General features: G+C 39.6%; 1 protein-coding gene across 1 annotated transcript in view; it reads left to right on the top strand.

Annotated features, from left to right (window-relative positions):
* LOC126095236 (D-threo-3-hydroxyaspartate dehydratase-like) overlaps window positions 1-23,360 on the top strand; it is a 371,140-nt gene that overhangs the window by 4,343 nt on the left and 343,437 nt on the right. The window lies entirely within an intron of this gene.

The raw sequence follows: 23,360 nt of genomic DNA, 5'->3' as shown, positions 1-23,360 counted from the left end.
CAGGAACAATTGGAATTTATCTTTGTTGACCTTGACACTGTTGGAGTTCAAGATCTGGAGGACCTGGGATAAATGACCTTTGTGGTCCTCAGTCGACTTGCAGGAAATGAAGATGTTATTCAGGTATGCAAAGCAGAACTCGAACTGTTGTAAGATTGAGTCAATGAAGTGTTGCCACACTTGTGCCACATTCTTTAAGCCGAATGGCATGAAGTTGTATTGGAACAAACCGAGTGGCGTGATGATAGCAGTCGTTGGCACGTTTACAGTCAATTACACTGAACATTGTGGCAGCCGATAACATATGGGTGAAATAGTTTATGTTCAGCAGATGGTACGAGCTTTTAAGCATCTGTAATCACCACACATTCGAAAAGAACCGTTGTGTCTGGTGACGAGGTGAATTGATGAAGACCAATTGTTGTCCGATGGCTGTAGAATGCCTGCCTCCAGGTGTTCGTTTATTTGGTGCCGGGCCGTGTGCAATGTAATGGTGTTGAGGGGTCTAACCTTGTGCCAAATAGGAGAGCTGGCAGTGGTAATTATCTTGAGTGTCATTCCGTCAGTGACAGAAGAGACTGAGGACTGCACATGAGGCTGAGTAACGTCCTGACGTGAAGTTTCGGGACGAGTGAGGCGTGATGAGGTGCAGCCATTAGCTCGAGTAGGAAAAGGCAGCATGAGAGTCACATGCCTTTTATGTGAGCACAGCGTGCACTTATTTGGAGAGGTCGGCTGCGCACGCAGCACACAGTGGATCGGGACACACAGTGACTGTCTGTTTTTAGCTTTGCCTTCAGTAACCAGCGCGGGCGAGAGGAGCATTGGCGTCGCTCGGGGAACTGCGATGGCCGCTGAATCACGTGGTTGGTGCGTGAGAGAGGGGGAATGTTTACCAACACGCAGGGTGGCTGCCTGTGTGGTGGGCGTATTTGCATCGTGCACGTCACTGGAAGCACTGTTTGAAACACATGGCACTGCGTGTGGCGTGTGCAGAGATCACTGAATGCGAATCATCACACGCAATGAGTGTTTTTGAACTAACCTGATGAGTGTCCGTGCTGGTGTCTGCTGATGAAGGTCGATCAGGTGAAGGAACTGTGGACTGCAGTTGCAGCAGCAAGGTATGAGCAGCAGTGAGCTCATCGAAAGTGTGAGCAATGCGTTGTTTCAACACGTCGTTTTGCCAATGGGGATGCGCCACTGCATCATACTCTGACAGTAGATTAGTGATGCAGGTCACAATTTTGTCCGTGAGAGTGGAGCACGTACAAACCAGATCACATGTCACGACCAAAAAGAAACGATGAGCATAAGTGCCTGAGTACGGTATCTAAGTGTCAGAAGGATGGTGTAGCACTGAACTTGGACTATGTTCGGTGAGAATTTGTGAAGGAACAACAAATCCATACCAAAAATTGGTTCGTCAATGTCAGTGATGTAAAATGTCCATGGGAAATGTAGAGAAGGAGATAGATGTGCGTAGAAGTGACTTCATCGGTGAAAAAAAGGGAGGAACCAATGATGTATACATGATGGATATGTCAGCACCTATATCGACTAGGAAAACAAGCAGCGACGAAATGTCGGTCACATATCAACAACCGCTCAGCCGAGTGGACAGAGTGCAATGTTTGAGGATACCTGTGAAGTTCATCACAGGACTCGGCATCTTTCAGATCCTGCAGTCGGCGTTTGGGTGCTGGCAAGGTAATCTGCACTTCGTGGCCTCATCCCCGAAAATCTTGTGGTACCAACAGTATGTATAAGCTGAATGTGGAGGTGGTGGTGCTTGTGACAGCAGAAGAGGTTTGACCCTGTTGATCTGTTCCGGAATGTAAACCGGGAGGTATGGTGTGTGTGTGATTCTTGAGTGCTCGGAAAGAGGAGAGAGCGAACGAGTACTACCTGGTGGTGTAGATAGCATAGAGGCAGAATGAGCTCTGTCTCTGCCCACAGACGGCCAGTAATTAGGTGGGATAGTGCCAACCAGCGGTGAGAGGTGCCATGGTTGTTTTTGTCACAATAGTGCATACAGCTGATCTGCAATGTGAAGGTGCCATGGTTGTTTTTGTCACAATAGTGCATACAGCTGATCTGCAATGTGAAGGCGAGAGCCGATAGACTTGAAGGAGTGTGGTAGCAGGTGTATCTGCAGGACGGTGGGTAACTTGGCTGACCATACCGCCCACAGGGTAACGTCTGGCATCGTGTGCTCACCCACAAGAAGCTGAAGGCGGCGCCAGAGTTGTGAAGGCGTGCAGTCCCCCAGGTGTTCCTCATACAGGATGTTGATTATTAATTCCTGTTGTGAGCAGGCGGGTCGGTCCAATATTGTCTTCTTGGCGAACTCATATTTTGGCGACGGCGGTGGCGAAAGGAGGTCAGAAATTAAATGGTCATGGAGATGTGTGACAAGACATATAAATTTAGAGTTATCGTCAGTCACCTGATGTAACTCGGAAAGGTGCTCCACAAGCGCAAACCATGAAATGGGGTTGTCCTCGTACACTCCTGGAAATGGAAAAAAGAACACATTGACACCGGTGTGTCAGACCCACCATACTTGCTCCGGACACTGCGAGAGGGCTGTACAAGCAATGATCACACGCACGGCACAGCGGACACACCAGGAACCGCGGTGTTGGCCATCGAATGGCGCTAGCTGCGCAGCATTTGTGCACCACCGCCGTCAGTGTCAGCCAGTTTGCCGTGGCATACGGAGCTCCATCGCAGTCTTTAACACTGGTAGCATGCCGTGACAGCGTGGACGTGAACTGTATGTGCAGTTGACGGACTTTGAGCGAGGGCGTATAGCGGGCATGCGGGAGGCCGGGTGGACGTACCGCCGAATTGCTCAACACGTGGGGCGTGAGGTCTCCACAGTACATCGATGTTGTCGCCAGTGGTCGGCGGAAGGTGCACGTGCCCGTCGACCTGGGACCGGACCGCAGCGACGCACGGATGCAGGCCAAGACCGTAGGATCCTACGCAGTGCCGTAGGGGACCGCACCGCCACTTCCCAGCAAATTAGGGACACTGTTGCTCCTGGGGTATCGGCGAGGACCATTCGCAACTGTCTCCATGAAGCTGGGCTACAGTCCCGCACACCGTTAGGCCGTCTTCCGCTCACGCCCCAACATCGTGCAGCCCGCCTCCAGTGGTGTCGTGACAGGCGTGAATGGAGGGACGAATGGAGACGTGTCGTCTTCAGCGATGAGAGTCGCTTCTGCCTTGGTGCCAATGATGGTCGTATGCGTGTTTGGCGCCGTGCAGATGAGCGCCACAATCAGGACTGCATACGACCGAGGCACACAGGGCCAACACCCAGCATCATGGTGTGGGGAGCGATCTCCTACACTGGCCGTACACCACTGGTGATCGTCGAGGGGACACTGAATAGTGCACGGTACATCCAAACCGTCATCGAACCCATCGTTCTACCATTCCTAGACCGGCAAGGGAACTTGCTGTTCCAACAGGACAATGCACGTCCGCATGTATCCCGTGCCACCCAACGTGCTCTAGAAGGTGTAAGTCAACTACCCTGGCCAGCAAGATCTCCGGATCTGTCCCCCATTGAGCATGTTTGGGACTGGATGAAGCGTCATCTCATGCGGTCTGCACGTCCAGCACAAACGCTGGTCCAACTGAGGCGCCAGGTGGAAATGGCATGGCAAGCCGTTCCACAGGACTACATCCAGCATCTCTACGATCATCTCCATGGGAGAATAGCAGCCTGCATTGCTGTGAAAGGTGGATATACACTGTACTAGTGCCGACATTGTGCATGCTCTGTTGCCTGTGTCTATGTGCCTGTGGTTCTGTTAGTGTGATCATGTGATGTATCTGACCCCAGGAATGTGTCAATAAAGTTTCCCCTTCCTGGGACAATGAATTCACGGTGTTCTTATTTCAGTTTCCAGGAGTGTATAAAGGATGTAGCTTCTGCAGACAGCCAGGGGCGGGGGGGGGGGGGGGGCGAAGGTGGCTTCGGCGTATCTTGGAAGGCCTGCTGTCCCATAGTAGGACAGGCTGTCCTGTAACCTGGCACTAATGGCGCGGGGGTGTTACTAGCAAACACGCCCCAAACAACAGTTGGTTGCAATGTTCCTGATGATCCACGTAAGCATGATGTGGCAGGCATGGTTGGTACCATGGGAACGAATGGATGAGCGGTGCGTGAGGTAGGCCTGTAAACTGGACCGGAGGTTAAAGGCACAGTACTGAAATTGTCCACCTCAGAAATGACGTAGAAGGCCGGTGTGGCAGGCACAGATGATACTGCAGAAGGAGCGAGTGGCAGTATGGTCGGAATTGGGGCCCCCCGTGAGTGAGAGGGGAGGTAGTGGGGGATGGTTTGGTACTTGGTGTGGCAACAGCGAGAGTTTTCTGTGCACATCTGGAACGCACTCCATGTGATAGGACCATAAATCACTGGTGACACCTGCTGGCAGTCACATTGTCATGGTACAATGTTCCTGGATGGCGAAGTGCCGTCTGGTGTGCTCGAACCCACGTGGTCGAGAAATTGGGCGACAGATCTAGTGGTTGAACCTGACGAACTTGATGTATAAAAACGTCCGTTATCAAATTGTGAGGAAGGCAAAACTGACATAGCATGATAGCAGTTGACCACGTCTGCGTTTTGCACAAATGGCGGCATTGCACACGGCACCACTGTATCCGACACTGCGACGCTTAGAGGATCAATGCACATGTGCGAATTTGGGTCCCTTTCAACACTATGCGATCGATTGTTACACGATTCTGGAAATCGTTCACTTCACCTTCCACATGTTGGCGATCACAGTCCGGCAACACGAAACCTGAGTGCATTGTTTGAGGTAACAGTCTAACACTCGACCATTGTAGAGCTGCAAAGTTTGAGGTTAACTTCGTTGGAGATCCCGAATCACTGTCCATTTGTGGCAAAATAACCGTTGGCAGGGGATTGAAGTGGTCTGGTAGTAGTGGCTGAACCTCCAGATCCTCGTATAAAACGTTGGGTGAGGCAGCCATGACGTCGAAAGTAAAACCTGTTGTTTCCACACAGCCGGCGCGGAAGTCTTGGAAGACATAGAAAATTTGGGGTCACCAATATGGGAAATGGGAATACGGATAACCGTATATGCAACAAACTGTTCCCATAAGTGTTCATACATACGTATTTTTCAGCACAAAGGAAGGCACATGTGTACACTGCACAAGGTACAAAGGCTGACTGGAACATTAACATGGCGGCTCGTCAGAGCAGTTAGAGTTCAGATCATGCTTTACGTGGTCGATGTGAGCTACCAACGCCACAGTGCTTTTAAACTGCAAATCCTCTAAGAGCTGTCTTGAATCTTCACAATTCTGTCTCAAGAGCCTTGATGTGGAAGATAAGTATAGCAACCAGTAATCAGAGACGGAACTGCATCTGCAAAATCACAAGGATTATTAAACATTTTTGCTGCCACTAATTACAAGCAATGTAACTGATAGAGTAATTTTACTAATATTTGTTGTAATGAAAGCCACTCTATGGGGGATGTTTCACATTTGCAGGAACGATCTCATTTAAGTAATTAAATTCATCGAAATACTTAGAAACTAACATCTCGTCTGATGCAGACAGTCTAAAGACGCAGTGGCAATTTCTCCAGGTCTGTTGACAATGATATTTTGAATTATCGCTTTAATGAGTGACTGAAATGTAATTCGGGTACCTGTGAAGATAACAATACGTTAAAATTCGTTTTCTAAACACGAACTATTATGGTACTGTATAGCTATTTACATATTAATTACACTATTTATATTTACACAGTCGTTTCTTTAATACAAAAATAAAGCCAACTGAAGAACAAATATAAAACGTATTTACTAATGACAGTTTTGTTGAGATTCAAATTTCTGTGTGAACAAGTGTAACTTTTTCATACGGTGATAAGTCGCAGAAGTAGCATAAATCACAGAAGTCGCAGAAATAGCAGTGGTAGAGTGCAGAAGGATACAGACCTGGATAACTGGGATTCTTAACTTTGTCAAATCACAGTTAAGAATGACAGAGACTGAAAAGTAGCATTCACAAAAATCACTGATATCTGAAAATCGCAGTTTAGCCATCACTACTGTAATATTATACTAACACTTTTACTATCCCTTTCTGTGTTTACTCGTATCGGAACTGCGATGCGTAGTGGGTCAAGTTCACAATTGAAACCATTAGTGTCCACAGCCTGCTTATTTTATGAATATTGAATGATGAATGAAGCTACCGGAACGTTATTTATTATACTTGGCAAGCGTTATACTGTACATACTACACCAGCCAACACTATACTATAGAACAAGTTTCAACAGATGAAAATAGTGATCTCGGATAAAAACCAACAGATGAGCATCAAGGAAAAAAAAACTATAAACAAATCTTTTTTTCCCGACCATCTCTGTGGGTATGGGATTAGTTGACTTGGCCTACATACGACAAATAAAATTACTAATTGCATATAGTTGCTTACAACTGAAGTACAGAAGTCCGGAGTTCGATTCCGAGTGAACAGCTTACGGTTTTACTGAGGTGAAAAGCCCTGTGACAGAGTCCACTCAACCTCGTGAGGCCAGATGAGGCGCTACTTGAATAAACAGGCAATTAACACGCACCCACCAAATTGATGTGAAGTTTTCTCTAGGCTGGGAGGCACGGCATGCTTGCTTCTTAAGGCGAAATGGGACAATGGTGGTAGCAATACACTCAACGCTGCGTTGCACTCAGGGAAAGCAGGTGGAGCATCTTACCGGATGATGTTTCAGTAGTGAATATTGTTCGGCGACGAAATATTGTTTAAGAAATGATAGAATTGCGAAATGATAAGTTATAAATGTACTTACGCAGCCTTATAAGATGGAAGAAGGAAAGTCATACTTGAACTATGGGTCAAGTAGTGAAGGATAAGGCGCAGACGGTGAGTCAAGCGTTATAAACCAATAAAAAGTTCCAGGAGGGGCCACAAATTGGGCAACTTCTGTCTGGACTTCCACAATACCTTCAGTTCATTCAAGACAGTTGACAAATGTGTACAGCCAATGCAAGTGAAACACTCAAAAAATTAAACGCCAGAAAACAATAACAGTTGAATCATTGCTACATAAGACATAAATAAAACTGTGCGATGAATGAAATTTACACCCAGACCATAGACCAGGTAAGCAGTCAACAATTGATAAAACACTGCAAAGCTCTACATGCATTGCATTTATTACAGCAAACACTGTTTTACATAAAGAAATTAAAATCTTGTACTGGGTGGATAGGACCATACCAGAGCAATCTTTGTTATTAGTCTGTATGTGTAGGGTGTCCAGACTAAATGATGTAGCATGATGTAAGTAGTGAGAAAAGGAAAAAGAAAGAAAATTAGGGTTTAACATCCCATTGATACTGAGGTCAGTAGAGATAGATCGCAACCTTGGACTGAATGAAGAGTGGGGGAGGCACTGAACCATGTCGTTTTGAGAGTAATCAGACCAACATTTGACTTAATGATTTTAAATCACTTTGAGATAGAACTACTGTAAAATGAAGTCGACAGCTTGTCAATTGCTGAAAAGTGACTCCATGTATAAAGTTACAGGGAATTCAGACATGTAATAAATTTAGGAGGAATCAGCATGTTGCCAACCATAAAGCTCAGTCAGGCCTGCTTTGCACTCAAGAGTCTTTTTAAAGTTAGTAGGCCTCAAAGGTAATATGTCTAAATGAACATACGTCGAAAACTGAAAATATAGTTTCTTCAATAAGTTTAGAGACTAGAAACTGGCTATGAGCGTAGAGCTAGTGGATATAGAGCCTCTTGCATATTAGTTAATTCCTCCACAGGCTCTGAAATTAGAGACAATTTATGCCAAATGAATGAAGAACTTAAATTTCAAAGTTGCAGTATAGCACTCAAAGAGTATCAAAAGTTAATCATCAGTATATGCCACACCCCTGGGTACCGTATAAACACTGTATTCCAAGATAAATGAAATATTATTATATACATTAAAAACTCTTAAATAAGTTAACTTCAACATAGCTGTAACAACTGACGACAAATTTGCTCCATATTTAAAGAGCTAGATAACTACAAATGGACTAATATAAATTTTGACCAGTGCACAAGAGTGACACAGACAGCTTCAGCATGTATTGATAATATTGTAAGTGGCTATAATTACACTGTAAAAGAAAAATTTATTCTAGATTTTGGGGTATCAAACCATGCAGCACTGTTGATAGGTTATCACTCTCAAAATTAAATACCGGCTACACAACAAAAATATGTAGGAACTTCAGTCAAGAAAATGAGGAAGTATTTATTAAAAAGCAAAGCCTAACCACGTGGTGAGCTAGCAAACATACTTCAACAAATGACAGATATAATAGCTTTCCAACAAAATTCATGGATGTTTTCAATGAATGCTTCCCTTTGCAACAGTATGAACAAAGTCTGATAAAAATAGAGTATGGATGCCAAAAGTATCTAGTGTTAAGAGGACGAAACTGTATATGGATGCAAAGGTTAATCAAAACCCTGAATTACTTAAATATGTAAACACATAAAAAAAATTGACACAGTAGTTAAGGATACAGGGTATTTTTCCAGCTCAATATTATGTAAAAATCAACACCTATTTCTTTCAGGCACTGTTTATAATGTATATATTGTACAGATATTTTGTTGATATCAGGTAATGCAGCAAACTTTCTAAACAAATTAGAAGTATTTTCAATATGTCTGGATCTGCTTAGGGTTATTTAAAAAAATTACAAAGAAACTGATGCAATGTTTTTTCCAAAATGCTTCCTCAAATTGAGGTACCATTTAATCCAATGTTATACATATGAAGGAGACCAACGTTTTACCACATATGCATGACATGATGGCTGAGGTTCTACAACTATTTAATTCCACCTATTATCTGGAATAGGATAAAAAATATCACATCTCACACTTTAATTTTTATATTTTTTTCCTAATAAAAATGTAATTTTTCTGTAATTCAGTCGATTCAGCAATAAAACTTAGGTCTACTATATAAGTCTGGACTATTGCAAGTTACAGAAAAAAATTAGAGCAATGTTTTATAAACTTTACAAAATATTTGTACCTGAATTCTAAAAAACACAACTTGGAAATTATGAAGGAAGGTACGAATGAGTCCAATTAAACTGTGCCTCAGAACATTCCTGAAGCATAGTCTTAATCCTGCAGCATTTCGTCATCTTCAAATTTCCTCTTGGCATTCTTTTAACCACTTCTTGCTTCTTTAGTAACTTGAAGAGCGAATCTTTCAGCTTCATGCGTCTGTTGTCTGTCACATGCAAGCATTTGATCTTCCATATAAGATCTATATTTTATGCGTAAATTTCTCAGGACTTCCAGCCTTCCTATTATTCTATCACTGAAACGTATCACTGCATCTAGTACACCAACTTTTAATGTATTTTGTCCTACAAAAACATTCTTGGGTAATCTTCCCCATATGCAATGGTTGAAACTTTCATTTGTATTCTGAGTGCCCCCATGAAGACATTTACTAAACAAAACAGGGTCACTCAAGTACTTAAAAATTGGTTTTATTTCATTCATAACAGGCTCAGGAACAGAATGCTTATGATGGTATATTTGACCACTTTCATTTGCTTTTTGGTAACCACGCCAAGAATCTGCTCCTTTAGGGCAAAGTCCATGAACAGGATGGTCATCTGTGGACAATTTATGAAAGTAGGTGACCCATGCAGCATTGCTGTAACCTCATTCAGAGATGCAGTTCGTCTAATGGTCAGTCATAATAACGCTGAAGAAGGTCTATTTCAGTTTTTGTCAGACTGCCTGGGCCAGACAGGCATTTTCCAACAGATATTAACTTCCCTTTCATTTCTCTTGATAACTTCCTCAATCTAGCACCCATACTCTTTTGCACATGTCCACAACACTCCAGTTTTGTTACCACGGTATCACCATAATTACTGCACTCATTAACTTTATTGAAAGCTTTACAGTCCCTATTGCCTAGGTACTTCATATATCTAACGGTATAAAATGACACCGACCTCTGAAATATTTTAGAGCTCAATCACACCCCATACCTCCACTGTACTCATCATAATTCTTAGAACACTGATTTTCAATATGTCCTTCAGTGTTACCATGGCAGGTGTGGCAGTACTTAAATAAGCACTCAACATCAACAACTTTTCCATTCTCCAGAGAAGTAGCACTTACAACATCATTCAAGGAACGATGTTCTCAACGTTGCCATGTCCCATCAAGTGCAACAGGAATGTCTCTGGTTCCACTAATATTTACAATTTCTTCTACTGCACGTTTCGTAGAGGCTTTAGACACAACTGTCAAGGCACCTAAAAGTACTTTTATGTACTTGCTGAACCTACTGGGAGGAGGAGGAAGAGGAAGGTGCATCAAACCACCAAACGTTTGAGCAGCCCTTTTTCCTTTTCGTATTGCACACATTGTTTACACTAACTTCAAATACACATAATATGTATTATGCACAATGTTCGAAGTCATTTTCGAGGTATATTTATTGCAGGATCTACACAGAACAACTAATTTAGACGCTAAACCCTTCCCATTACTTTGTTGTTGAGTTATTTCCAGACAGCCTACACCATCCCATTGTTTGCATCTCACCACTTCCTTTATCAAAGAAGATAAGATGCCCACATCAACACAACAAATCCACTACAAACAGCATCAACGTTAACACAAAAATTTGAATCACCAGGAAGCATGCCATGTGGGAGTTTCTTCCCTGAAGAACTGATTCATAGGTTACTTTCAACAGTGTGGCTTGCTTTGTTTGTGAACTGGTTACCACAGAATTTGCTTTTATTGAATTTCTTGATGCGTGGCATAGTTTGTATTTATTGCACACTAAAGGATATGTATTTCCACAAATATATGTAGCACTTAAGCAAGACATTCAGTAACACGTGAACAAACTGCTTCAACAAAACAAACATAAATACTAGCAAAGACAATCATTCACTGATACTAGAAACCTGCACTGTTACCAACATATACAATATATCATATTTATAAAAAAAGATACTAGAAACCTGCACTGTTACCAACATATACAGTATATCATATGTGTAAACGCTGGAAACAGAAAGTTCACAGCTCTTTTCGAAATAATACCGGTTTCTGTAACAGAAATAAAGGGGGGCATGGTGGCATACATGACCATAACTTTAACTTTTCATATATATATATAGGTCATTTTTTATTTTAAACCCTATAATGTATATATCAATTTAATCAGAAAAGGCTATAGAATTTAATAAAGGCATAAAAAAAATTTTCGGCCATTTATAAGTACACTGTATCCTTAAACTAGGAAAGTGTGCTGCAGACAACAGATTCATTTCAAATACTAAGATCGTATCAACATCTGTGTGGTATGTTATAAAAAGTGATTTTTGCAGTGAAATGGAGAGAAAATACCCTTGTAGACTAATGTTAAATGGTAGAGCTACTCCAGATCCCAATGCCATTGTGGATACTTCAATGATTTCTTCATTAGTTGTAATTACATTTGTGACTGCTTACCACCAAATGTAGATCCTAGTATGACAGAGAGAAATTGCTCAGGTCTTAAGTTTTAACATGTTTCAAGTTCTGATGTTATGAAAATCATAATGACTCTAAAAAATGTAAACCCATAGGGTTGGTTTGAGGTTCCCACTAGAATAATGAAAATAGTCTGTCATAGTATGAGACAACCTCTGTCAATCATTATCATCCAGTATTTTGATGTAGCATATTTTGCAGATCGATTAAAATATGTTGAACTTCGGCCAACTCATAAAAAGGGCAAATAAGATGAAAAGGGATTATCTCATTGTTATCGGTTTCTTTCAGAAATATTTGAAAAGATGCTCATGATCAAATAGCAAATTGTAATTCATCCCACATTATTTTATATAATCAGTATGGTTTCAGGAAGGGGTTGCTGTCAAACCCATACAATAAATGAAGTGTTCTCAAAAGTTAGCAGATGTCTCTATAATACAATGTGTGTACAAGGGCACCTTTGTGACCTCACCAAAGCCTTTGATAATATAAATTGTGATAATATTAAGGCCACTACAAGTTTTGTATTATGTCAATGATATGACATGCCAGGATCAGTCTGATACCATTCTTTATGCAAATCACTCAACAGACTTAATCCACCGCAGACATTTGGGGAAGTAGGGGGCTGGGTCAACAATAATAATATGAAATTAAGCTTTGCAAAGGCAGAAATTATTCGTTCCACCACAAAACAATTAACACAGTGTATAAGTGAATTAAGCTATATGGACAAGAAATTGGACACGGCAATATGTGTCAGATTCCTTGGTGTATTAACAAATAAAAATGTATTTTGGAGTTATCATATGGACAACATAGTGAGTTGACTGAACAGTCTCATATATTATATTAGTGTCTTAAAACAATAATGGAAATTCCTGTATGGAGCAATATGTAAAATAAGGGAAAGAAGACAACTTGTCTGTACCACTATAGACAAGTGTGTGGAGGATAGTAACACACAACAGAAAACAACATTTACACTCGCTTTTGAGCATTGGCTCTTATTCCAGTAGTAGTACACACAATCACACACACTCCTGTGGCCATGGCAAGATGGCAACACTAATTGCTCAAAAGCTAGTGTGCGCACTATTTTCTGCTATGTGTTACTGCACTTGACACACTAATGCACTACAGATGAGTTATTGTTGTTTCCTTACTTTACGTTGTGAATGTCGTACATAGTGTTACCGATTTATGTGGGAAAAAAAACAAAAAAATACCTAACTATGGTACGCATATTTTGTTTCAGTAGGTAGGTGTAGTTTAATTTTCTAGAAGGATCTGAGAAAACTAATCCACTGAAAGCTTTTAGACTAAGAAAAAAATATCATCTGAACCATGGTGAGAACTAAAACGAAACAACAGGCAAACATTTGTTTGAAAAGCTAGATCTAATGTCCTCTCCAAGCATATATATGAGATTCTGTTTTTCACAAAGAGAAACCCACGACTTTTTGAGGGCAACTCCTTCTGGCATCAGTATGAGACTAGACACAGAGTGAGTTACATGTTATGTACCTACAGGCTAAAACTATATTAAAAAACTCCACATTATGTGGACATGGAATTTATAAATAAAACTGGAGGGGGCAGTGATTCAGATTCTTTATTAGTCATTCAGCATTTGTACATGCATTAGACCTCGTCAGTACATTTACTTATTAATATTACAAAATATATATGTACACTATTTACATTGTTGTATTTGATATTTCTAAAAAATCTTCTAAAGAATAAAATTGGTTTTCTAACAAGAAGCTGTGGAGTTTTTCCTTAAATGATTTGACTGGCATGATTGTGACATTTTTATACAGTCTGTTTCATATTAATATTGCCATGTAGGTATGATTATTGTTTGTTTTTGCTAGTCTGTTTTGCGTTAAGAGCAGAATAGTATTCATTCTTGTATTATAATCATTTCTTTGAGTTGTTACACTTAAATTTGGTAGCTCAATCTGTTTGTAATAAACACTTTCTAGAATAGATAAGTTAATTACAGCGAAATGTTACACTTTGTGAAGAAAGGCTTGCTTTAAGTTCTGCTCTCTGTATTTGCCATTACTCTAATTGCTTTCTTCTGAATTATTAGAATTTCATGTATATTTTTGCTGTTTCCCCAGACTGCTAAACCATATTTTAAAATACATTAAAAAAGGCCAAATATGCTGTCCTTACATATTCAGAGATGATACGTGACATCAGTCTATCCAACAAGTATATTATTCTTGATAATGTAACTATTACTTGTTTCTGCATGGGTGTTCCAGTTAGTTTGATGTCAAATGTAATGCCAAAAAATTTTAAGTTTTATTTTTCTATTTTGGCAGTCTTCGGTTGACTGAACCACATATTCTGCATCTTATTTACATTTAAAAGTAAACCATTTACATTTAACCAGGATGCTGCACTTTCTTTCGCCGAATTCATTCTTTTGGCAAGGTCTTCAAATACATGGCTTACAGACAGAAAAGTGGTAACATCTGCATACATATATATCTTTACGATTGTCATTTGTACCAGGAATAGAAGAGGTACTAATTTTGATCCCTGGGCACTCCATGTTGAACCTCAGTTGTGTCTGACAACTGACCTCCTGAACTCACCACCAGATTGCTTTTATTGAGGTTTCATTTCATTAGTTTTAGACATTTGCCACAAATTATGTAGTATTCTAGTGTGGAGAACAAAACATGGTGCTCAACACAATCAAAGACCTTGCTCAGATCACAAAAAGTTACCGTTGTATGGGTATGGTTCTTGAATACTGATAAAATGTCTCTAACTAAGAGTTCAACAGCTTGTGTATGTGATCTTTCTTTTCTGTAACCAAACTCTGACGTACTTAACATTCTGTTCAGTTCTATGTACTCACTCTTTTGTTTATACATGATGCTTTTAAAGACTTTGGCTACTACTAGGATTGGTGAAATTGACCTGTAGTTTGCAGGTTCAGATTTGCTTCCCTTCTTAAAGACTGGAATCACTTTGGATAATTTGATGGCATCAGGAGAAACACGTTCTGTAAGACACAAGTTTATAGAATATTTTAATGGAGCTACAATGTAATTTGTTATTTCTTACAGTAGATTGCTTGAAATATTAAAAATTTCAACACTGAATGTACCTAAATGTAACAAATACTGAAGGACATGTGGAAAAATATGTGAAAAGTTAATGTACAAGGTAGTGTAGAAGGTAAATAGTATCTAAGATAATAACACCACATATATTATAACCACAACCAAATAAAATAATACTTGTCTGAAGAACTAACAACAAATGTGTTATAGACTTAGATTAAGTTTATCATTTGAAGTGTTAGAATTGGAGTCACATATTCAGATCTTTGAGTCTATGAGATATGTTATGTGATAAAAATTTGATTTGCTTTCCCTGTCTTCATCCATAGACAGGATTGATAGCATATTTCCATACAATTCTGTTTTGTGCAGCAACCAAGTGAGGCATTGCAGCCAAGGTAGGAAAAAGCGTCTATAGAAGCACGCAATAAGAATGTTGCATAAAGTTAATAACCAAAAAATTTGCATAGGCCTTTTTGTCGACCTCGGGATTCTTGCACTTACACGCTAATACCGATACTCCCTACTGGTATTTGTGATTTATAATAAGAGTGAATTTAAGATGAACTCAGAAAGTCACAATAGAAATAATTTCCATACAGGCCACACGTCCCTCTCTAGGGTTCAGAATGAATTATAGGGTTGTTATGCATGTCTATGTCTATAGGACATCAGGTAGGAAGTTGAAAATCCCCAAATATTTAAGTACAGACTAAAAGAATATACCAGTCATCACTACGTGTACAATGTATGTCAATACTAGGACTCAAGTGTGTAAATTGTGCCTCATTCTAATATTTGTATGAGATAGATTCTGATTTTACAAGTATATAGGTAGCTAAACTTGATCTGCGTAAAGTTATAATGCTTTGTTTGCTTGTATTAAAAGATGATCATGGTGTTTTACTTAGAAATGGCACTCTAATAAATTACGTAAATGACTATTTCATAAACATTCCAGTTAATATGAGTAAAAATTTTGCTAGTAATAGTAGTACCACAGTTCAAAGAGAGCAAAGTGGAATTCAATATTGTTATGTCCCTCAAATAAATTAGAAATTCTTAAGATAATAAACACAATGAAGAATAAAATGTTCTCTGGACTTGACAAGGTACCAGGTTCAGTCATAAATGTGCTAGTGTCACAACAGAACCACTCTCACATATCATAAACACATCATTAATGGAAGGGGTGTTCCCACAAGGATTGAAAATTTCAAAAATAAAACCATTGTATAAAAAGGGTAATATATGTGAAGTGAAATAGCTTTGATATCTGTATTTTCAAAAATAATAGAGACTGTCATGAAAAATATAACTACAAATTAACTCGAAAAATTCAATCTCTTGTCTGTAAACCAACATGGTTTTCGCAAAGGTATAATTACAGAAACAGCAATTACCCAATTCATAGAAAACATTGTAATGGGACTTGACAGAAATAACAGTACAATAGGAATAAACTTGGGCTTATCGAAGGCATTCAATACTGTTGATCATGATATCTTGCTGGACAAACTAGAAGCTATAGGTATACGAGGAGTTGCTTTAAAATGGTGTCAGTCATATCTCCAAATAGAAAACAGTTAGTAGAAATTACCTCAGCAAACAATTGAAACCAAAGCATTGTGTACAGATCGGACATGCAGACTGTACCAATTTGAGTACCGCAGGGCAGCATTCTAGGACCTCTGTTATTTTTTTAGATTTATTAATGATATCAAGATCCCAATCAGTGGTATGCACATTACTTTGTTTGCTGATGACACAAATATTGTTGTAACAGACGTAAATAGGGTATTGCCAATATCTGCAAGCAGACTATTGGAATAAATAAAAAACTGGTTTGAACTGAACAGGCTAACCTTAAACAATTCAAAAACTAATTACGTATATTAGAGGAAAACAAAGTATCATCATGATGTGAATCACAAAATTCAAAATAAACAAATTGAAAGGGTGTGCAAATTTTTTGGTGTGCAAATTGATGAAAATTTAGATTGGAAAGCCAACATTCTCTACCACACTAACAAGTTAAGCTCTGCTTGCTTTGCATTGGGCATAATTAGTACTGTGTGTAGTAGAGAGTGTAGCAGAACTGTCTACTTTGCTTTCATCCATTCTGAAATGAATATCTGCAGTAATCCTGTAGCAAGTAACTACATTAATTTACTATATGTTAATAGAACCATAAATAAAATGCTTGCCACAGCCTCAATGTTAATTTTTCTGAACAAAAGCGTTAAATCAATTATTTACTTGTACTGTATTTGATGTAAAAGGCTCTGAACGAAAGTGTTAAATCAATTATTTTACTTGTAATGTATTTCATGTAAAAGATCCTTCTCATACTTTTATATTATTGCAGTAATCAAAGTTCTATTGCCCAAATATATTGTGATGGGTACAATGAACCATTTTATTAAGTAGGAAACTGTACATCCTTATCTTATTTTTGTTATACTATGTTGTCTGACGAAATCCATACAATGTAAATTGATGCTGGATGAATAAACTACTACTACTACTGCTACTACTACCACTATTAGTATTAGATAAGTTGCAAAGTAGCTGCAGTTGATGAGCACAATGTGTGAATGAATGCCTTCGTTATTTCATTTTCTATGGTCATCAGTTAGGCTCTTATTTCAATGTTATTTTACAAGTTGCACTCAGTTTTTAAATAAAACTTAGCTCAAAGTAATATATTGTATAATTTATTTAGGGACAAAAAGCAGTAGAGCTCTAGAATCCAAAATAAGTTTGTGGATTGGTGAGAGAAGCGAAATATTATTATTATCATTATTATTATTATTTCTTTCTATTCTCAGACGTTATGTCTGGTCAAAAATGGACAATGACGCGGACCTTGATCAAGCGTGACTTCCTTTTAACTGTACAGTATATGTTATATTGCATTTAGGAACTTTCGGGTCATTGAACATGTATCAATAATTACAGATTTTTGTAGTTGTACATATATGTTTGGATGTAGCTGTATTGCATTGATGTACTGGTGGATATTGTGAGGTATGACTCCTGTAGTTGATAGTATAATTGGTATAATGTCGACTTTATCCTGATGCCACATGTCCTTGACTTCCTCAGCCAGTTGGATGTATTTTTCAATTTTTTCTCCTGTTTTCTTCTGTATATTTGTTGTGTTGGGTATTATTATTATTATTATTATTATTATTATTATTACCACATATCGATCATTCACCTATCATTACTGGACAAGTGTAGGATCTTGTTGACATACAAATAGTACAGAAAAAAAGAATAGACCAAATATAATAAAAATCTGGACATGTAATTTACCACAATGCAACAGAACAGAGAGGATATTCAAATGTAGTCTTTATTGTAAACAAGAAAATTAATAACACTGTTTCATGTTTTCAAGGAATTAATGTCAGATGTGACAGGAAATGTTGTTGAAAAGATAAACAATTGATTTCCCGTGAAAATCATTCATATCTGTGCACCATTCCTTTTTCTTTCCTTTTTCTGTTCCCTCATCATGTGCTATTATACATATGATATGGGTAGGCCTCCAGAGATCTGAAACAATTCAGGTTATACTTTAACAGGCATAAGCAGCCACTAAACAGTAATTGTGAAGTATATAATTACAACTAATTCTGACTGGGAACTGTTTCTAGCTTGTATTAGGGGGAAAAATCAGTTACTTTGACAGAAGTACTACTCCTAATCTTATTACTCTAATGTTGTTTCCTTCCACTACCTCATGCTCAGCATTTATGTGCCTGAACTGTTTTTGGAGAACTTCATGAGCTGTATATATCCTTAATTGGTTGATTGATTTCTTGATTCTTTATTTGTCCCACACATCATTTAAGTACATAACTGCAAAGTTGATATGAGATAAGTCAGCCATGGTACAACAATGGTAAAAATACATAGTTGTTTGCAGACTGAACAAACATTACATGATAACAAATTTCAGTAACTGAAAGTGAAAACATAACAAGTCATCTGGTATTGCGACATACATATCCTTAGTAGTTACATGTCAGTTTTACATACAGAATGTATTGACTTGAAGCATTAGGGCTTCGTTTCTAGATATTCCTAAACAGCGTAAAAAAAATAAGATAATAATAGCTGTGATTCTTCAGTTTCTCCTGGCATAATTCATGATGAAATAGATAAAAGGTAAATGACCAGATATCTTTGTCCGATGTGCACAATATTTTGGCAGTTGGGCACATTGCCATCATCAGGGTCGGAGTCAGGCAGCAGAAGCCGACCGAGACAGACGCAGCAACAGATAAGCAAACCGCTTTTGTGTCATTTACGAGTTCCTAACCAGGAGCGAATTTTATTGTATCATCTGTGTGCTTTAATAGTTCAGTTTCTTGAGTTTCTGCATGTAAATTTAATATCTAATAGACACAGTTGTCGCGTTTTCGTTTGCGTCGAAAAACAAACCGATTTTGTGACATACTACAAATTCCTAATCAGGGGCAAATTATTTAGTTTCACCTGAGTGCTTTGGTAGTTAGGTTTCCGAATATCTGAGTATTACTAGACACAGTTAGTGCGTTTACATCAGGGCCTAGATTAAAGTTGCGCTGCACATGCCTATAGTCCATTTATCTGCATAGTTTAGTTTTCCGTCGTCTTTAGTTTGGTCAGGGACTGTGACTGTTGTGTGCAGATGCCACTTCGCTATCAGCTTCAGGCTGTGATGGCTTCAGTTACACAGCTTGAGGCTGCAGTGGATGGGCACCACTGTTGTGGGCTGGCCATGGGGATCCAACGGACGTCCAGCACCTCAGAGTCCTCTGATCGGTCCTCACTGGTGGCCAACCCAGTCACTGCTCACACTGAGACTGACCCTTCATCTGCGGTCGAGTAGGAGGTCGTGCTGGGGCGAAGCAGGTGGCGAAAGACTTCCCAGGTGGCCGCACGTAAGGCCTCTCCTGTTTGTCTGACAAACAGGTTCCAGGTGCTGTCTGTGGCTGACACTGTCGCTGAGCCAGATGCTGTTGCCTGTCCTGTTTCAGAGGAAACCACTCAGCCTGCAAGATCCAGGCAATCGCAGAGTGTGGGATTATTAGTAGTTGGGAGCTCCCATGTTAGGCACGTTATGGGGCCCCTTAGGGACTTGGCTGACAAGGAGGGTAAGAAAACCAATGTGCACTCCATCTGCAGACCGGGTGGAGTCATTCCAGATGTGAAAAGGGTCCTCCCGGATGCCATGAAGAGCACAGGGTGCAGCCAACTGCAGATGGTTGCTCACGTCGGTACCAATTATGTGTGTCACTTTGGGCCAGAAGAGATTCTCTCTGGCTTCGAGCGGCTAACAGAAGTGGTAAAGGCTGCCAGTCTTTCTTGCAAGATGAAAGCAGAACTGACCATTTGCAGCATAGTCGACAGGACATCTGGTACAGAGCCGAGTGGAGGGTCTGAATCAGAGGCTCAGACGGTTCTGCGACCGTGTAGGCTGCAGATGCCTCGACTTGCACCAAAGGGTGGTTGGGTTTCGGGTTCCGCTGAATAGGTCACGTGTCCACTATATGCAGGAGGCGGCTAGACGAGTAGCAGGGGCTGTGTGGCGTGGACTGGGCGGTTTTTTAGGTTAGAGGGTCTCGGGAAAACACAAGAAGGGCTTCAGTCACAAAGGGTTCAGGCTGAACACAGGAAGAATGTAGATACAGAAACCACTGGTGTAACAGATGTAAACTGTCACAGCTGTGTTGGGGAAGTACCAGAGCTCCAAGCGCTAATAGAAAGCACTGATGCTCAAATCGTTGTAGGCACTGAAAGCTGGCTAAAGCCGGATGTAAGCTCAGCCGAAATTTTTGCGAAGAACCTACCAGTGTTCCGAAAGGATAGGCTAAACACGGTTGGTGGTGTTGTGTTTGTTGCTGTAAGAAGTAGTTAATCCTGTCGCGAAATTGATGTAGATACTTCCTGTGAGTTTGTATGGGCAGAGGTCATTGTTGGCAACCGGAATAAAATAGTAATTGGATCCTTTTACCGACCTCCCAATTCAGATGATACAGTTACTGAAAGGTTCAAAGAAAACGAGTTTGATTTCATACCCGTATCCGACTCATACGATAATAGTTGGTGGTGACTTTAATTTACCCTCGATATATTGGCGAAAATACACGTTCAATTCCGGAGGTACAGATAAAATATCATCCGAAATTGTGCTAAACGCATTCTTTGAAAATTATTTAGAGCAGTTATTTCATCAGCCGACGGGAATAATAAACGGTTGTGAAAACACACTTGACCTCTTAGCAAAAAATAATACTGAGTTAACAACGAGCCTCAAAACCGATTCAGGGATTAGTGAACACAGGGTTGTAGTAGCGAGATTGAATATTGTAATCCCCAAATCCTCGAAAAATATACCTATTCAAAAAAGCAGATAAAAATTCACTTGACACCTTCCTAAGAGACAATCTCCACTCATTCCAAATTAATGATATAAGTGTAGACCAGATGTGTCTTAAATTCATAGAAATAGTATCGGCAGCAATTGAGAGATTTACACCAAATAAATTAACACACGACGGATCTGATCCTCCTTGGCACACAAAACGGGAGGATGCTAAGTTCACCGGACTTGGATACGATGTGACGTCATTATGACGTATACACGCTACATCGAAAACGATAGAAACCGTATATCGACTATTCGACTTTTGTGAACTTTCGAGAGGTTGTGACAGGGTAGCGCTGTGCTCTGCACCATTCGTTGAAATGTGTTTTGCGTTCCTTGCGTTTAAATCGTGTATTGTACTGTGTTTGTGTCCTGTGCGTTGTTTTTCGTTTGCTCGTCTCTAATTATGTGTTCAGCATTCGAGAGACTAATGAGAGAAAATCTGAAAGAGTTCAGCATCGATGACGACGGGCAATTGCGTGGTAATTGTGAATCTCAAGCAGAAATTGATGTACTTCTGACCCAGCTGAAGTGCGTCGGTTATTTGTACTCGGTGAGAAGAAGCACTCAGCAGCCAAAATCTTTAGATGCGTCAAGACACTAACCTTTCGTTAAGATTACATTGAGAAATCCACTTCGCCTCGTATTTCATCTCCGGTCGACGATTTTTCTTCAACAATGCCTCATATTTTTCTTTTTAAGTTCGATATTCAATCATTCTACACACCAGTAGTTACTGGTCACTAAGGTACCTGTCTCTGCGGTCCGAGTGTAAAATTACTTGGAATTATGGTTGATAAAAGACTATCTTGGGATGGACATATAAATTACTTAAGCTGGGTTTACACTAGCAAGTCGCTTGCAGAAGTTATTGCTGGAAGTTATTGCTAGCTGCTTGCAGCTGTGTTTACACAGCAGCGCAAGAATTAAGCAAGATTCTTCCGCAAGTTCTTTGGCAAGTAACTTGCGTCAACAACTTGCTGATACTGTTTACATATGTTTTCAGTACCACTACGAGTGTCAGCCGGAGTGTAAAATGACAAGTGGGCAGGTGAGATATGCTGCAGCTCTTGTAATTGTAATGCAAAACGTGAAAAAGAAAAAGAGAGGTATTTTGGCTAGAGAGTAGATAATGAGAAGATCGCAAAATGGTGCCTGTAATAACCTTTTGCAAGAACTTAGTATCGAGAGCATGGATACTTTTGCAGAATGTCCTCAAATGATCCTCAGTATTTGTTGATGTTAATAGCGCCCGTCATATCAAAACGAGACACAAACTTCGGTACTGCTATTTTAGCAAAGGAACGTTTGCTAGTCACTCTATGATTTATAGCTACCGGTGAGCTACGAATAAAATAGGCATTTCATTTATTTATGTGAAACATACAACCAAAAAAGTTTGAATTTTGAAATCTTTTGTTTGTAGGAGACTCATACAAGTCCCTAATGTACTTGTTTCATATTCCCGTCTGCACGATTTCTCTGATCGTACCCGATGTATGTAGAGCCTTTTTTAACGTCTTGAAAAGGGAAAATTATTTGAAGGTATGTGAAAACACAACAATGAAATAAAATTTTTATTGAATTAAACTGCATTTTACAGAATGATATGTTTATAAAAATGTTTTTTTTTTCTAATGCTCATAAAATGGAAAGTGAAAAGCTAAGTAAATAGAACATGTAATAATTACACATCGTCTTAGACTCCTAAAACAACAAGCGAGTGGATGCAGGTGGCAAAGGGGTTGTGTCTTCAAGTTATGCTACTTCCTATGTACTTCTTTCATAGATGTGACGAATATCGACGAGATTTCATTTAAACCACTCATCTTCTTCACTCTATCCTTAAAGTCTCGGTTATGCACGTTCTGTATTTCGGGGTGACTCTCCACGGCTTCAATAAAATGTTCTGTATCCTGCTTCATCCATTCCCGTTTCTCGTCCATTTCTGAAATTTGTTTGCATATAATACGTAAGATGGTTGCATAAAATTAAGTCACCACATTAAGTAAAATGTTAAATATGAATGTTATGCAGACAACATACTTACTATAACTTGCGCTTCCTACTTGCAGGAAATAGAAATAAATCCTAAAAGCTGCAAGTTACTTGCAGATACTTCTTGCGTGGTGTTCACACTGGAAGTGGAAAACGTGCAACAAGTCACTTCCGCAATAAATTGCTACAGTCGCAAGTCGACTTGGCGATACGTTTACA

Source organism: Schistocerca cancellata, chromosome 8 (assembly GCF_023864275.1).
Source record: "Schistocerca cancellata isolate TAMUIC-IGC-003103 chromosome 8, iqSchCanc2.1, whole genome shotgun sequence".
Classification (NCBI taxonomy): domain Eukaryota; kingdom Metazoa; phylum Arthropoda; class Insecta; order Orthoptera; family Acrididae; genus Schistocerca; species Schistocerca cancellata.
The sequence above is the reverse complement of the archived record's forward strand: the minus strand, read 5'-3'. Positions and strand labels throughout refer to the sequence as shown.